Source organism: Papaver somniferum, unplaced genomic scaffold (assembly GCF_003573695.1).
Source record: "Papaver somniferum cultivar HN1 unplaced genomic scaffold, ASM357369v1 unplaced-scaffold_8, whole genome shotgun sequence".
Taxonomy (NCBI): Eukaryota; Viridiplantae; Streptophyta; class Magnoliopsida; order Ranunculales; family Papaveraceae; genus Papaver; species Papaver somniferum.
This window is the reverse complement of record NW_020650970.1, coordinates 61,185-78,161: the sequence shown is the minus strand read 5'-3', so window position 1 is coordinate 78,161 and position 16,977 is coordinate 61,185.

Below are 16,977 nucleotides of genomic sequence, written 5' to 3'. Positions count from 1 at the left end.
TATCTTTTTTCAAGTTCAAGATCGAAAATTTTCAACTTTCTACCAAGAGTATTTCTAGATAGTATATCAAGGTTATTTCCCTCAACGATGGCATGCTTCTTAGAATCGTAGCTAGATGGCAGCGATCTGAGAATTTTCATTACAATGTCCTTTTCAGGAATAGTCTTACCCAATGCAAAGGATGCATTAACAATTTCAGACACTGTGTGATTAAACTCATCAAATGTTTCTTCATCTGCCATACGAAGGTTTTCCCAATCGGAATTAAGGTTTTGAATCCTAGCTTCCTTTTCACTGGAGTTACCTTCGAATACGGTTTCCAAAATATCCCAAGCTTCTTGCGAATTAGTGCAATTAGTTACATGGTGCTGAAGATTTGGGGTAATGGCATGTATGATCGCATTTAAACCGTCGGAGTTTTGCTTTGCAACAAGTATCTCAGCAGGGCTGTATTCACCAATAGGTTTGGGAACGTTTACATCTCCAACTGCCACAACGGAAGGATCATAGCCATTAACAACATATACCCATGATTTAAAATCACGCGCTAGAAGAAAATATCGCATAGAAATTTTCCACCATAAGTAATTAGAGCCATCGAAGACTGGTGGTACGTTAATAGAGATAGCACCTCTGTCCATAGAGTCAGATCGCTACAAACACATACTTGTAAAGTCTTAAACGTGTTTTCCTGCTCTGATACCAATTGAAAAAGCGGGGGTATAACAACACCACCCATTATTTCACTTAGAAATCTGTATGGACAAACTCGAATATTCTTTTAAGAGAATCAACAAGACTCAATCAATTAAAAGTATATCAACGAGTTTATATCTCTCTCTTGATTTGATTTACTCAAGCAGGGACTGCGAGTTCTAATCAAATACAAGGAATAACTCGGATGGTACCAAAGACCAATATCCGAGGATCAATCAATGACAATCAACATACAAAGGTTGGATTGCTCTAATTGATGATATAACGCACAACCTATATTATTTCAATTATAAAGATAAAACAATATAATGCGGAACTAAAATAACACAGACAGCAGAAATTTTGTTAACGAGGAAACCGCAAATGCAGAAAAACCCTGGGACCTAGTCCAGATTGAACACACAATGTATTAAGATGTTACAGACACTAGCCTACTCCAAACTAACTTCGGTCTGGACTGTAGTTGAACCCTAATCAATATCACACTGATCCAAGGTACAATTATGCTCTTACGCCTCTGATCCCAGCAGGATGCTACGTACTTAATAAACAAATCTGTATCACACGGAAAAGTCTACGATAATAGATAAATCCGTCTCCCACGAATATACCTACGAGTTTTGTTCAGTCTTTTGATAAATCAAGGTGAACATGAACCAACCGATAATACCAGACTTATATTCCCGAAGAACAACTTAGTATTATCAATCACCTCACAATCATCTTAATCGACGCAGCGAAAAAAGATATTGCGGAATCACAAACGATGAGACGAAGTTTGTTTGTGATTGCTTTTCTATCTTGCCTATCGGAGATATAAAATCTCAAGACAATTATTTCAATTATACTCGTACGATAGAAGATGCAAGATCAGATCACACAACTACAAGAAAAGTAGTATCGATCTGGCTTCACAATCCCAATGAAGTCTTTATGTCGTTAACCTGGTTTAGAAGAAGAAACCAAAGGTTATAGGAGAATCGACTCTATCTTAGCACAACTAGTATACACAGAATGTGTGGGGATTAGGTTTCCCAGTTGCTAGAGTTCTCCCTTATATACACTTTCAAATCAGGATTTGCAATCAATGTTAGCTTAGTAACAAAGCATTCAATATTCACTGTTAGATGAAAACATGATTAGATTCAAGTTAATATTTCTCAACCGTTGGATCGAAAACTTAGCTTGTCACACACAAATGAAATGTCCAATTTTGGTTTTAGGAACCGTACCCAAACATTAACATTTGTTGGTTCAACAAGTCAACCAAATTGTTAGCCATATGATTACTCTCATATCAACCTTATTCTTCTTTACCATAACTAGTTCAAATGACTCAAATGAACTAGTTAAAGAGTTGTTCAATTGCAAGGAAATATTATGTAACTACACAAGACACAATTGAAGCAAAATCGGTTTGATTCACTCGAACCGGTTCATGAACTTTATATCCACGGTTTGCAAAAGCATTCCTTAGTTTATTCAAACATTAGTTCAAGAACAACCGATTTTAGATATAGCCTGCTGAAGTTCACGGACTTAAGCTCATGGAAGGAGTACACAAACTCCAGCAGAAAATCTCGGGCCGAGAAGTTCCGCAATTTCGCGGACTGAGTTCGCGGACTTGGCTCGCGCCACTTCCATTTCTCTTGATCAACAAAGTTCGCAAACTTTGGTTCAAGGAATAAGGACTTATATATATATATATGTGTTTCCACAACAATGCTTATATCATACCAATGGTTATGTAAGCTAAACTCTCATTTCAATCATTGAAACATTCTTAGAGAACGTTATATAGCCGTTATTCACAAACCATTTTTCGTCAGAGCAATTTTCAAAGTGATTGAAACATAACATGACTTTCATCACTTGGTAAAGATGAATTCGGCTAAAGCGAAAGCTTACCAACACACATTTCGAGAAATAGATAGGAGAGATAAACTCGACTGGAAATAACAAATGTGTATAATGAAAGTATATATATCAGAACGACTTTTGTCTCAAGAGTAGGAGATAGAGTAAATATACTTTTGAGTGACAGATAAGTTCAAGTCTCCACATACCTTTTAGTCGATGAAGATCCACCAGTTCCTTGAGTAGTCCTTCGTCTTGTATGCTGATTGCCATGGATTTTTGATCTCAACTACACTTTCTATCCTAATCCAAGACCTTAGCTCTAATAGGCTAGTAATCAAGACTTATAGTTTTGATCACTAATATTGACAAACATGCTTGAGATAGCAACGCATGCGAGTTCGACCGAGCAATGCTCTAACAATCTCCCCTTTTGTCAATTTTAGTGGCAAAACTACTAATACATATGGAATACAAAAAAAAAATTAACTTTTGTAGCTCTTATTCCACATGCCTAATCTTCAACATTACTTGAAATCTTCGTCACTTCCATGTACTCCAATGATCCCAAAGGTTGTAAGTTCAGCATCATCGTCGTTGAAAATCCGTAGCTATAACAACAAGAAAACAATAGTTCTCAATCATTGTTATATAGCGTCATAGTATCATTACACAGCATTAAAGTTCAATTATATCACAACTTCAACAACAATACTATGGTGATATGTATCACTCCCCCTTATTCAATACACCATCTCACATGGAAACCACTCCCCCTTACATAATGATCCGAAAACCATATGTATTTGTAGTGTGAACTACATATTAATTCTCCACCTTTTTGTCAATAAAATTGGCAAAGGTACAAGAACGGGATCCTAATGAAATTTCCGAAAGAGACACTTCATGACCAAAAGAAAGAACACACATCATCTTATTTAGATGCAATCATAAATTTGAATCTAAATGCATTCATCAAGGAGTTTAAAGATACAAGATAACCCCTATAATATTCCACAGCCCCACTCTCCACAAAGATTTGACAATTAAGTGCAAGTTCAAAAAGAACTCCCCCCCATAAAATGTCATTCCCAAGGGAACAACAAGAGCGACCTTAATTTCGAAAGAGAAAAGAAGGATTTCTTTGGACATAACAAATCACATACAAGTATGAATTTGAATCCAAAATATTAAATTAACCACAAGAAGTTCATGATTAATTAAACCAAAAATTCTCAACACAAGTAAACTTATGGAGACTTAAGAGCGCTGAATTAGGTTAATCAAAAGTAACACATGCGAGTTCGACCGAGCAATGCTCTAAAATAAGGTGAACAGGAAACAATTGATAAACCAGACTTATTTTCCCGAAGAACAACCTAGTATTATCAATCACCTCACAATAATCCTAATCGACGCAGCAAAAAAGATATTGTGGAATCACAAATGATGAGACGAAGTGTTTGTGATTTATTTCATATCTTGCATATCGGAGATATCAATCTCAAGCCAATTATTACAATTGTACTCGGACGATAGAAACAGCAAGACCAGATCACACAACTACGAGAAAGTAGTATCGGTCTGGCTTCACAATCCCAATGAAGTCTTTAAGTCGTTAACCTGGTTTAGAAGAAGAAACCAAAGGTTAAAGGAGAATCGACTCTAGCTTAGCATAACTAGTATCACACAGAAGGTGTGTGGATTAGGTATCCCGGTTGCTAGAGCTCTCCCTTATATAGTCTTTCAAATCAGGGTTTGCGATCAATGTTAGCTTGGTAAGAAAGCATTCAATATTCATCGTTAGATGAAAACCTGATTTCGATTCAAGCTAATATCTTTCAACCGTTAGATCGAAAATTAGCTTGTTACACACAAATGAAATGAGCGTTTCTAGGATTGTGTAACCGTACCCAAACTTGTACATTTGTTGGTTCAACAATAGTCAACCAAATGGTTAGCCATATGATCACTTTCATATCAATCATATTCTTCTTCACCATTACTAGTTCTAGTGACTCAAATGAACTACTTAGAGAGTTGTTCAATTGCAAGGAAATCTTATTTAACTACACAAGACACAATCGAAGCAAAAACGATTTGATTCACTCGACTCTGTTCATGAACTATTTATCCACGGTTTGCATCTGTTGGGATCAGAGACGTAAGGAGCAAAATTGTACCTTGAATCAGTGTGAGATTGATTGGGGTTCAACTACAGTCCAGTTCGAAGTTAGTTTGTAGTAGGCTAGTGTCTGTAGCGGCTTAATACAATGTGGTGTTCAATCTGGACTAGGTCCCGGGGTTTTTCTGCATTTGCGGTTTCCTCGTTAACAAAACTTTTGGTGTTTGTGTTATTTCTTTACAGCATTATATTTTGTTATATAATTGAAATATCACAGGTTGTGCGTTGTATCGATCAATTATGAAATCCAACCTTTGGTTGTTGATTGGAAATTGATTGATCCTTGGATATTGGTCTTTGGTACCATCCAAGTTTATATCTCTTGTATTTAATAAAGACTCGCATATTTCTATTTGCTTGAGTATAGATTAAATCAAGAGATCGAGATAATAACTCCTTGATATACTTTTTATTAAGATTGAGTCTGACTGTCTTGTTGATTCTCTTAAAAGTATATTAGAGTTAGTCCATACAAATGTCTAATCGAAATACTGGGTGAGGTTGTTAGACTCCCACATTTTCACATTTCATCAAAGGTAGGTTCACAAACTTTATATTTTACAAAGACACAGATAGATAATTTGTTCCTAGTGGAGCTAGCACAATTGAGAATGAGCTCATCCTTGAGATCAAGCGATCTAGTCGTCAAGGGATCGAATTTCTACTAGTAAGAAACTCTAATTTGATAAAAACATCTTACAGAACGAAAGTTTTTACTTCCCAAATGAGTAAATAAACTAACGCCACAAAGGTATTTCAATATTTATTGAATGAAAAGCGATAAGGTCAGGCGGAAGTCAAAATAAACCACCATGATTTTTTCTTTGGTTTCTAGGTTTCATATTTCATTTAATATTCTATTTTTGTCCGAATTCCCTGTTCAATATTTTCTATCATTTTATCAAGATTTTTTGTCTTAATTTTATTTTTTTTTCTTTATGTATCTTTTTTCTACTTCTCTAATCTCTTTGATTTCTTGATGGAAAATCAATTTCTTGAATTGCTTGTTTTCCAGGATCGATTTTGCAGCAATGCCTTATCATATCAGTTGGCATTTTTCAAGTTTGTATCATCATAACTGGCATATTTACATTTGGCTAAAGCACTAGTGCCTCAATTTCTAGTTCTCTTTGTTACTCGCATCATGAATTTCAACACTTATCTTCATCGGGTGTCTCATGATATATAGTAGTTCGCTATATAGAAATGGGTACTTTACTTTCAATTTGATCCTCTGTATTCTAGCCTTTTTATTCATTATATCTTTTTCATCAACACCACATACTCTTTTTTCAGTCTTCTTTTGACATCTCTTCCTTTATACTCTTGTTAAATGCTAATTATCTCTTTGTTTCCCTCTATACCCTTCCCAAAAAAACAATTTCTCTTATTTCTTATTAGAAAGCATATCAATTGTACGTATTACCCAAAAAATTGAGGTAGATTATACTGATTAATAACCAATTAAAAGTAAGGGTTGTAACTTGTATCTCACTTTAACAATGCTATTTTCATTGGTATCAAAGATTGGAAATCCAGCTTGGCTGGTAAACTTTATGCTCATAGTATTATAACACGGCAAGAGACAGAAGAGTCTATTAGGTTTATTTGGCATCATCTTCGAACAAATAATCAGTGGTATGTTCAAGTCAAAACCCTTGATCCTAATATCTTTTCAATCAAATTTAGTAATGTCGATGATAAAAATGCAACTCTATATGGTGGTGCCTCGAATTTCGATGGATATTTAATAGATTTGAGATACTGTATTCTTAGTATGGATTAGTAATGTTGCTCCTACTCCTGTCACCATCATACATCAAGTTAGTTTTTGTATTACTCAACGTCATTTAGGTAATGCATTTGTTACTACTAATAAATATGTTTGAGCTAGATCTATTGTGAATGATACTTGGAAATCTCCTTGTTTGAATGTTTTGAAAATTAATATTGATGCCTCTTTCAGTCCTTATTCATTACTAGATTGTATCAGTATTATAAAAAGAAATAATACAAGTCCATATGTGGTGGGAAAGGAACAATTATAAGAGTTATTAATATTCATCAATTAGAAGCTTGGGACTTTTTAGGTGCTACAAATATGGCGACTCTCATGGTTGGTCACTTGGTGTGATGTAATTTTTTAAACTAATAATCTTAGTATCATCTCTTACCTTCCTTGGAAAAGTGTCCCACTTCCTCGGAAATGTGTAAACAAACGTAATATTAACTTAGTTTGGTCTTGTGTACTTGTGTATAGGGGTAGTAATAAAGCAAAAGATGGAAATGTGTAAACAAACGTAATATTAACTTAGTTTGGTCTTGTGTACTTGTGTATAGGGGTAGTAATAAAGCAAAAGATGTTTTAGCCAAGGTTGCTCGTAAATCATCATGGGAATTGCGAAATAATCTTTCTCAGTAAAAAAATGTGTATAAGAATAACCATGTCATAGATAATTGTAGATGTCACTGTAATCATTGTTATAAAAAGGTATGAGGTTTGTCTCCATGATAGCTAAGGCTATCAGACGGACGTCGTTGAACGGGGACCCCGATCCGGCGGTCGGGAAGTTCCAAATGGTGTTTTTCATTGGACGTCTAGGGTATTGTTAGGCGGGTCGATGTAGATGGACAGAATATTGGGTGGGTGTATTTTTTCCGTGTCATATAAACGCTTATGTCTTCCAAAACCTTGGCTTTTCTTCTCTAACGCAGATGCCTAAGGTTTCTTACTTCTCTGTGTTCCTTTTTGTGCTTCTTTTCTATGTGTGATATAGGTTGTTATAATAGATTCATATTTATACGTCGTAGTTGAATCAGAAAGACGATTGAGAATGATACAAGAAGAAGGTAAACATACAGATTCACAGAAACCCTAGAATTTTACCTTGATGATCTCTAATTAATTTTAAAGATCAATTTGGTGAATCGAAAATTACAAGTCTGGGACTGAAGATACTAGAGTTTTCATATATCGCTAATTTCTATAGCCTCCAAATAATATCTATTTTGATAATCAGCGTAATATATCTATTTCTTTAGCCTCCAAATAATATGCACTTTGGTAAGCATAAATCTCTTTGGATAACTGTTTGTCAACATTAATCAGCCAGTAAGAAATTGTTAATTGTATAGTTACCATCTCTTTGCATACAACATGACTCATCCGTAGTAGGTTTTCCATGAAACAAACAGGCCTAGGGGGATAATATTATTAGTTGTCAAAAGATCATAGGATTTAACAAATTTCATTGCTTGGGAAATAATTGTGTGTATAATTTTCAACTGTGAGTGAGTGGTTTGGGAAAGAATATGTTGATAGGTATATCATGGCAAAGGATTATAGATTTTTTCTTTGCTTTGGTTTATTTTTGGTCCTTTCAGTAAAAATGAGAGAAAGTTATATGTATAGACACTGACGCTGCTACTTTGGTGCTTGGCATTGCATGTCCATTGGAACGATGCCGTGCAATTTGTATTGATTCTTTCATTTGAAACTAATGTATTGCCATTGTAGGGTGACGAATCATACTTGGGTGTTATTTAAGAAACTTATATGGGGGTTTGAACTGTTTCTCCATGAGGGTGATATGATACCTGCTCTTGCCTCTGCGGAACCTAAATTGCACCCTGCAAAGGATGAACACCGGGATATTTTCAAGTATTATACCGAGGTTAAGCCTTCTCCTGCAACTTAAATGGAAATAACTTGCTAGGAGTTTTCTTTTACTAATTTTGACGACCTGCAATCGACCCTCAACAACATTTAATTTACTTTGGAGGTCATATGTATTCATCAGGCAGAGCTTAAGAACTTTTTGAAGTTTCTTTACCGGGAAAACTTGGCCAGAGAAAAGTTTGAGTAGCCTTTTTAATTAACCATTTAAGATGGAAAGTGTGTAATCCCACAGTTGCAGAAGTTTTGTAAGCAACAGATTTAAAAAGTATTGGGTTCGTAAAATGCACTAAAGGTTCTGGAGGTCTCAGAAATATGTTCAAACGAGATATGAAAGCTTGTTGTTTCGAAATCAACACTCCAGTACAAAGACGAGCTAATTGATTACCTAACTTTGAAGAATTTGCAAAGTAGAACCAACACTTGATGGCACATATCACAAGGGCCTTGGTCAGTTTATTTCAGTTGGGATGTGGAGTTATGTGCGAAGGGTGTGAAGCATGCTCTAGCCAGAACCCTCAGAACCCCAAACTCAATCGGTTGTTTTCCTGACTAAATTCAGTTTCTTCTCTCTTAGCTCTCCGTTGTCCACGAACCCCAAACTTAAATCTGTTCTTATGTTTTGTTTTGTTTTGTTTTAATATTGTTTTAATTGTTCCATCTTATTCGCTGCAGGGGTTAATCCATTACGTTACAACCATCAGTGCTATTGGAGGAGCTGCTACCAATGGTTTCTTTTTTTTGGAACCCTTTCTAGCAATGATCATTCTCATTCGGTAATATCAAATTTAAACACTTTATCTAGATTTCATATTAGTTACTCTCGATTAAACACTTGATTTTTTTTTTTTAAGTTGTCGCTACTTGCGAGTCTTCTCTTCCTTCTGTATAATTGCATCTAATCAGGACTGCATCGCACTTAATGGTTTTTGTTCTTAATAAAATATCAAGTCAGAAAGTTGTAGTTCCATGTTTGAAGGTTGATGTACCCTAAAAAATTCATGCTACAGTGTTACTCATTGAGATATATATTTCGAAAAATCTGATTAAACTTGCCTTACCCCAATATTGTTTCTTGAATTTTTCTAGATTCTACTGTCCCGTTAATATTTATTCATTTCCTTAGGACGTTAGAATGATAACACTTCTTTGATTTTTCCTCCATAGTTAGATTAAGGAGTTTTTTGGGTTGCGGTTGTCTACTAGAATATACTTAGAAGTCAAGTGTACGACTAAGAGTAATGCTTGTTTGCTAATTTTTGAAGGTGAACAAAATCTATGATAGTTTTGCTGTTACTAACTTACAACAATTTACTATATCAAAGGGCTATATCAATACATATGGTTGTTTGCTATATCAAAGGGCTTTTAGGGGATAGTAAATACATAGAAGTAGAAGAGAAGATGACAATGTTTTTATACACAATTGGGCATAACTGTAGGAATCTTATAATTTTACATCACTTTCAACATTCCGGTGAAAGAGTTAGTAAGTATTTTCATGAAGTGTTGACTGCTATGAGGATTTGGTCTGCTGAAGATTTAGTTCCTCCACCTAATGTATTTGACAAGCCAGATATAACTAAAAAGCATAAACGTCTCAGAAAATGTGCTTTCAAAGGTGTCGTTGGTGCATTGGATGGCACTCTAATTAGTGCGAGCATTCCATTCAAGAAGAAAACACCGTATAGATGAAGGGGAAGAGGAGAATGTTCCCAAAACATGCTGGATTACTTAAGTGTATGACTATCAAGAACTCATAGTCACATCATGAATTATCTCTACTTAGGCTAATCCCTATGGGCTATGGGCTAGATTGGAGTGCTAGATTGGCCAAAAAGTGTTGCAAATCAAAAAATAAGTATTGGAAAAAAGTTAATAGTGATAGTTCTCTCTCCTACAGGTGCTCGCAGTCCAACTATCGCGAGATTGAAACACTGAACCGTTCGCGCTCAAAAAGTGGTCTAAACGCTGAACCGTTCAGCGCCGAGAGAAAATTTTCTGATCTAACGGCTGAAAATTAAAACGCCGAACGGTTCGGCGTTATATGGTGGTCTCGATGCTAATCTAGCTGCTAGATTAGCCATCCCATAGGACTTAGGAAGTTGCCCATTCTGACGTGGATGGCCAATCTAGCAGCTAGATATCTAGCACATAGGACAGCCTTAAAAGATGATTAATCATCCATGAATGAAGCTGAGTAAACTGAAAGTGAATATGCTTGAATGAACCCAAATCTAAATATTCTCTAGACAGACGTCAAAAGAAAAATGACTGCATAGTTATAAATAGTTAGCCAATGTAACCCAAGATTTGTATTGTTATATTTTCCTTCACATATGAAAGCGTCATAGAAACTTACGCACAGCTGCAACTTGACAGCACGGTCTCTAATACCATTTTCATTTTCTTGTCGATTATGAATTTTCAAGACTTTTCAGTGTGGGATTTCGAATACAGAAGCTCCTCTCGTCAATTCAATTGCAGAATCCGGTTAGAAGATCTTCAAGGACTTCACAATTAGAATAGAATTGCTCATTCCAGCAACCATTGGTAAAATTAACTCTATGAAGGTGAAGGCGCTCGAGTCTTGGAAAAGAGAGATATCTTTAGGAAAGCATATGTTAGGGGTTATTTCTAATGTCAACAACATGAATGATGCACAACTACAAAGACACCATGGAATAGAGAAGGGTTTTTCTTGATCTAAGAATAGACAATTACTATATGTTTGACATAATTGATCAGTTGCGCTCATGTGCACAATTTTGGCTTAAAATCTTAGTTGGCTGAAGTCTATTGGAAAAGGGGATACGAGTTTAGCCAAGGATGGGTAATCGTTGATGGACTGCAGCAATGGCGCACTGAATTTGGAATCACACCAAAGAAAATATGTGATGAATAAGGTAGCTGGAGATTTGATGCGAAATAAGACATGTTAGAATGCAAATCTACTATGATTCAAAAGACATTAAAAACAATTTATTACACTGAAGGACCCAATAAAGGACATCCACATATGTTGGATTTATATTGCATCATAATGCAGAAACATTAAAACGAAAAGGAAATATAATTCCATTAGTGAACATATATCTGCAACCTATAAAAGTTGCATTTGGATATAAATTGCAGAAACAAACATAATTGAAACTCACAATAAAAATCAAATAACAGTTTGGTGAATGAGGGGATGTCAGGTACATACTTTACAAACGATGTAACACTGAATGAATGATGTTAGCTAGGAACATGATGTTTTTAGAGGGGACAGTAGAAAGATCTTTGGATAAGCACTAAGACTAATTTCTAGTAATAAGGAGCGACGTAAGCTGGTGGTGGTGGAGATGGGTAGGAAGATTTAGGAGTATACTTTGGTGATTCGTATTTTGGAGCGACGTAAGCTGGTGGTGGTGGAGACGCATAGACGTACTTAGGGGTGTATTTTGGTTCTCCGTACTTGGGGGAGACGTAAGCCGGTGGTGGTGGAGATGCGTAGACGTACTTAGGGGTGTACACTGGTGCTTCGTACTTGGGGGCGACGTAAGCCGGTGGTGGTGGAGATGCGTAGACGTACTTAGGGGTGTACACTGGTGCTTCGTACTTGGGGGCGACGTAAGCCGGTGGCGGTGGAGATGCGTAGACGTACTTAGGGGTGTACACTGGTGCTTCGTACTTGGGGGCGACGTAAGCCGGTGGTGGTGGAGATGCGTAGACATATTTAGGAGTATACTTTGGCGCTTCGTATTTAGGAGTGTATTTTGGTGCTTCGTACTTGGGTGCTTTATATTTTGGTGCTTCGTATTTGGGTGCTTCGTATTTAGGAGTATATTTTGGTGCTTCGTACTTGGGGGCATCGTATTTCGGAGTATATTTTGGTGCTTCGTACTTGGGAGCGACGTAAGCCGGTGGTGGTGGAGATGTGTAAACGTATTTAGGAGTATACTTTGGTGCTTCGTACTTGGGAGCGACGTAAGCCGGTGGTGATGGAGTTGCATAGACGTATTTTGGAGCTTCGTATTTTGGAAGATATGCTTTTACAGTAAGATCTACAACTGGTTTCTTGTATGGAGTTTCCTTGTTGGGCGTGTAAGGCTCGTATTCAGCTAGTGCAACATGGATTAGAACGAATAAGGTTAAAGCATGAACCAGACATGCTGAGATCCTTGCCATGTTGATTGATAGGTGAAGGCAAAGAAGAAAGAAAGAATACCTAACAAGTTGTTGTTCGTAGAGATTATGATGAAGAGAGAGGCTTCTGAACCCAATTATATAGTGCAACACTTGATTACGTTTTCTTCTCTTAATAATGCACAATTAATTGAATAATATCCACTTGGGAGGCATGCTAGTCAGTTGTGTACCACTAACTCAATGTATAACACCGAGTAAAAAAAATAACTCAATGTATAACACAAGTCGAGGCACGCACGATCTTCGGGTGATCAACGATTGAAATTGAATATGGACGCATTCTTGTACGCGTTGGGATGTTTCTCAACTATAGATCGTGCAGACTCATAGTGTCTCTTAGTGGTCATGCATCTTCTGTTTTTGTTGTGTAATTTAACTTGCCAGAACAAACATCAAAATGTTTTAAACTTTATCAAGCCCAAGACATTAAAATTCGTAAAAATTTGGATTAAAAAAAATCACAAAATTGATTAAAAAGACCAAAATCAACAATTCTTAGGTAAAAAAAATATGTAAAATTTGATATTGTTTAAATGGACGAGAATGTAAAAATAGCCAGGATGTAAACAGTTTCATCCTACCCATTTTCAAATACCTTTTATTATTTTTAATTACATCGGGATTCATCCAGTTTCATCCTCGCTCTCTTTAAGTTTAAGCCAAGATGAATCTAGTTTCATTCTTGCTATTTTATTTGTGTCCATTTTACCCATACTAATTTTTACTCGTCCATTAGAACCATGTTTTAAAAATATTTGGACAAATGATCCATTTTCCGAGAAAAAATCCTTTTATTAAGAAAATTTTATACTTGTATATATGATCATCAAATAACCCTATTACATGTTGCTTATAGAAATTGAAGTCTAAATTTTTTTAAAGGTGAGAGATTGAAGTCTCTAGTTTCCTCACATGTGCTTTTGGGCCATTTAGTTCTTTATACTGGTGCGCTTGAGAGGCCCATGTGTTTTTTCCCATTTTCTTCATTGATTAAATCATCTTACGAAAGAATTACTTAACTGCTTGACTGTGGGATGAGATGGAGGTAAGTTATTGTCGTAGCATTGTTGAAGATGAGTCTGAATATTGTGCAGATTAGCTTCAATGTTGCCAAAGTGATATCTCTTCCATAGCTGCAGTTGAGTTCTGGTGAATTTTAATTTACTAGAGAACTGATAAGATGGGGATCCCAACATTGGCTTTCTATCCGGAAAGAATTTTATATGCAACAGTGTTTATGGGTGAAAACTATTCCTGCCGAATTTGGTAATTTGGGGTGTGTGGATGAGGAATGAATCTAAACCCTAAACAAATGCACTGCACGGGAGTGCTTTGTGATTCGCGAAATCAATTTGTACAATTCTGTCCTAAACCAAGAAATGGTCGTTCCAGACTTGTTTCGGTCACAAAGTGAAGGAGAAGGGGTTGATCTTAGGGAGGGAAACGAATAAGGTGTTGAGATTGTGAAGGTGTTGGATATGTATGACTTGTATCAGAAAGATGAACTGGCTTGCAGAATGTAAGCTATCAGTTCCGGTGTTTGAATACGGTTGTATCAACACTTGCTTCTATTGTCTTGTCTTGTCGAAATAGGGAGGAGAACCTATTTATACAAGTCATTGAGCCTTACTCACGTATCTCGTGGGAAATGGAGAAAGTGGACTGATGGAGTAGTGGAGTTGCGGGTGTTAGTGTTACACGATCAGTCTTGCCCACTTCTCCTATCATCACTAACCGTCCATGACTTCCTGACATGTTCTTGTGATGGCGTGTTGTGTGCTGCACGCTGTAAACCGCCAGACCAATACCCCAGTATGTATCCCCAGTTTGTGACATGATTGATGTCTCGAGTGTGTGGATCGTGGGAATCACAGAAGGTAACATGTAATGCTAGGTTAAATAACTAAGTTATTTGGAATTTGATACTTGTAAAATATCACGTGAATTCTATGCATGTAATGCATCGAATATATTCAGCATGTATGAAGCATCGATGGTTTAAAGCTTAATGGAGTAAGTCATGATTAAGCGTCTTAAAATAGATGCGTGTCTAGCCATCTTCAAGTGATCGTTTGCGGCTGTACAGGTAAGTCCTGACTTGACCGATCACTTGGTGTGGTAGAGTGGCGGATGGTAATCACCACAACACCTCATTGACCAGTTAACTCCTGACCAGGGTTGTATAACCAAGCAGGTGAAGTTGAACGGACGAGATGATCTTTGAGACACTCATCTGCTACCGTTAGTGGAATTAGGGTTTATGAAGAGGTGCGCAAGCATCACTCTTCAGCTTGGTCGAAACCAAGCTTGAGACGCAATTTTAGTCGGGCCGATCGTGCATGCGTGTAGACGGCATGCCGGCGTAGGCGCCCATACCTCATTGTCTCGTGAAAGTGTGATCTAAGCCACTCAATTTGTCCGACGAAGTTGAGTGGTTGTGATCAATTTGCGATAGAAATCCGGTCTTGGCCGAGACGACCAAGCTTGGTCGGTCGGGCGCGCGTTTAGAGACGACCAAGCTTGGTCGGTCTTGTCGATTAGTCTGGTATACAGACGGCGGGCTGGTGTACACGTCCATACCTTAATACCCCATAGAAACGTGATCTGAGCCACTCAATTTGTCCGACAAAGTTGAGTGGTCGAGATTAGTTTGCAATTGGGAGATGTGACCACGCCTAGTTTGGGCGTGCGAATCGAGACGACCACGCATGATATGCCTTGGCCGATCGGGTGCGGAGATATGTGGGACCACAGTGATTCTGTTGATACTCACTGGACCTAGGGGTGTAAATTGGGCCGGGCCGGGCATCCCGACCTATTTATTAAATGGGACGGTATAGGGCGGGCCAGAACATCTCTTATCCATGAAATTAAAAGGGCCGGGCGGGAAGGATTATTTATCTACAGTTAGTACCCATGACCTACCCAAGCCTGTTTTGTATTTTGGGCTCGGGCGGGTAGGGCCGGGAGGGCCTTGAATATTACAAACAAATATATATATTATACATATATATTGTTAAAAATAAAAAGAAAGTAGTAATAATACACAAGTTTTACTTAAAATTAATAATCAAATACGAGAATTGAGATGGAAATAAGATAAACCAAACTTCCTATAGTTTTTCCTGAATTGAATCATTAGAAAAGGAAACTGCCTTAGATTTTGCTCAATATTTTCTCTATATGGTTAACAAAAATAGACTCCAATGGTATAAAAGTTAAGAAATACATATGAAAACTATGAGGGTTGACTGTATTTAGTATATGTACCAAGTATATTCTAGGATAAAACAAATGAGAACAGTCAATTAGGCTAGGTAAATGGATAACACTAGCGGGCTAACATGACGGGTAGCATTGACGGGATAATAGGGAGGGTATTGGGCCGGGCAAGAAAATTTGAATTGTGGCCTGTGCCCACCCTCTTATTTAAATGAGCTAGGTCGGGCCAGCCCGTAAAGGGCCACGATCACCCATGGACTGTCATGGGACAGGGAGGACGGTACTGGGCCTCGGGCTTCCGGGCAAAATTTACACCCCTAACTGGACCTGCCTAATTAGGGTTTTTCCAGCCGTGTGTCATGCCTTGTTTGGGCGCACAAATTGGGACGACCATCCATGTTTGGTCTTGACCGATCGGTCATGTATGTAGGCGGGCCCATGGTGTTTGTGTTGACATGCTCCGGGCCCTTTGAATCTACATCTACACCCTCCATCTATGCCTGCGAAAATGGATGGTTGAGACTGATTTGCGACACATGTAATGTGCTGCAAACCCTAATTTAGGGTTTCTCGTCCACGCTTCTTGGGTTGTACGAATTGGAAAGCCATGCTACCCTTTTGGAGAGGCCGACCATGCGGGATCCGCATTGGTCCGGTGTTGAACATTCCAATACCTGCTTGAGGGTTATGGATTCGATCTAAGCCATCCAATCATGCTGGTGAAGTTGGATGGTCGTGATCGTTTCTGAGACTGATACGGACAGTCCAGATGCTCGATCGGGCTAGTATAACACTCCGAGAGTTATAGCATGTACGGGTATTTCGTACATGCCTCCTTATTTAATGCTTGGAGATTCGTGTTGCTCTGCTGAGAGCAACACTCAGTCGTCATGCCGCACCAATAATGATAAGAGTGAAGCAGTAAAGGAAATACAAGGCTGGTCATACATTAATAATGTTATAAATTCACAAGGTATATGGGACTGTTGCTACATGCTCCAATTTAGGTGAATTAGTAAAGTGGAGAAGTATTCATCACTTATCAGTGGCATTATCCTTTGCAGGATGTCAGCGCATAAATTTAATTTTACAATTTTAGCCCATCAACAAACAGGCAGGTGACAAA